Source organism: Pundamilia nyererei, unplaced genomic scaffold, assembly GCF_000239375.1.
Source record: "Pundamilia nyererei isolate P.nyererei 1_Seehausen unplaced genomic scaffold, PunNye1.0 scaffold00001, whole genome shotgun sequence".
In the NCBI taxonomy this organism is placed as follows: Eukaryota; Metazoa; Chordata; class Actinopteri; order Cichliformes; family Cichlidae; genus Pundamilia; species Pundamilia nyererei.
Window position 1 is genome coordinate 11,702,913 of NW_005187402.1, and position 1,711 is coordinate 11,704,623.

Genomic DNA, 1,711 nt, shown 5'->3' on the forward strand with positions numbered 1-1,711 from the left:
GGATGAAAATATTTTGATTGTTTGGTACCTATTGTGTTCATCAAAGTTGGATGGGAGGAACTGTTATGTATTTAGTAAAATCAGTTTATAGTTTGTGGTACTACTTTCTGTTACAAAGTAGAGAACACAAAGTGTGGTGTATGTGCGCATTGATATGCCTGCGCCTTTCCTTAGACTGGTTATTAAAGTAAATTACTACGACTAAAGAAGGCGTCGTTACTTACCAGTTAAGTTATAAGAGAGAATATAACAGAGAGTATCATTCTACACCACCTTTGCCCACTAGTCGGGAGAGATCTAGACTCGCTGCAGTTTACCTACCAGCTGAACATCGGGGCGGATGACGCTGTCACGTACCTGCTGCATCGGGCCTTCTCTCATCTGGAGAGCACCAGGTGCACACTGAGTCATGTTTTTTGATTTCTCCAGTGCCTTCAATACAATCCAACCCTCAGTGCTAAGGGAGAAGATGCAGGGAGCTGGAGTGGACCATCAGCTGTCCTCATGGATTATTGACTACCTCACCAGTAGACCCCAGTATGTGAGGCTGCGGGACTGTGTTTCTGAGGTGGTAGTCTGTAGCACGGGGGCCCCACAAGGAACACTACTCGCCCCTTTTCGCTTCACCCTGTACACTGCGGACTACAGTTATAACACGGACACTTGCCATCTCCAGAAGTTGTCAGATGACACCGCCATTGTGGGTCAGGTGTCGGAGGGAAATACAGTGGGGTCGTCAATGACTTCGTCAACTGGTGCGAACATAACAGATCTTTGCATCAATGCCAGCAAGACAAAGGAGCTGGTGATTGACTTCAGCAAGAAGCCACCCCCTATTACACCAGTGAACATCCAGGAATTGGACATTGAAACGGTGGAGGAGTACAAATACCTGGGTGTTCACCTCAACTACAAACTGGACTGGTCCACAAACACAAATGCACTTTACAAAAAGGGTTTAAGTCGTCTCCACCTGCTACGGCGGGTGAGATCCTTCAGGGTGAACAGGACACTCATGAGGACATTTTCCGACACTGTGGTGGTGTCTGCTATTTTCTATGCCGTGGTCTGCATGAGTGGTGGAATGGCAGAGAGGGACAGGGGGAAACTCAACAAACTAGTCAGGAGGGCCAGCTCTGTCCTGGACTGTCCACTGAAGTCCATCGAGCAGGTTGGGGAGGAGAGGATGTTGTCTAAGCTAATATCCATCATGGACAACACCTCCCACCCCCTGCATGAAACTGTATGAGCACTGAGCAGCTCATTCAGCAGTCGAGTTTTATACCCACAGTGTAGGAAGGAGCGCTACCGCAAGTCATTCTTACCAGCAGCTGTCAGACTCTATAATGCAGCTTAACATTCTTTTGGTCATCTTACTCACCAGCTTGTTTGTTTACCACCTTGTGTCTTCCTTTTATATTTTATTGTCCTTTGCTGTAAGAGCTCTGTAACACCGAAATTTCTCATCCGTGGGATAATAAAGGTTTATTCTATTCTATTCACACCCCGTTCTCTGTTTACCATCGGGGCAGGGGGTGTACGGAGGAATTGGCCATCTGATTGGGGTCTGGATGTGGGGCCTCCCTGCTGCTGGGGGCGGGGGCGGCCTGCTTGTCTCCACCCCAGGGAACAGGGTATCATCTCCTGGGTCTAGGTACCATCACCCCTCTGAGGGTGAAGGTGCCTGGACCTAGGGTATAGAGTATGTTTA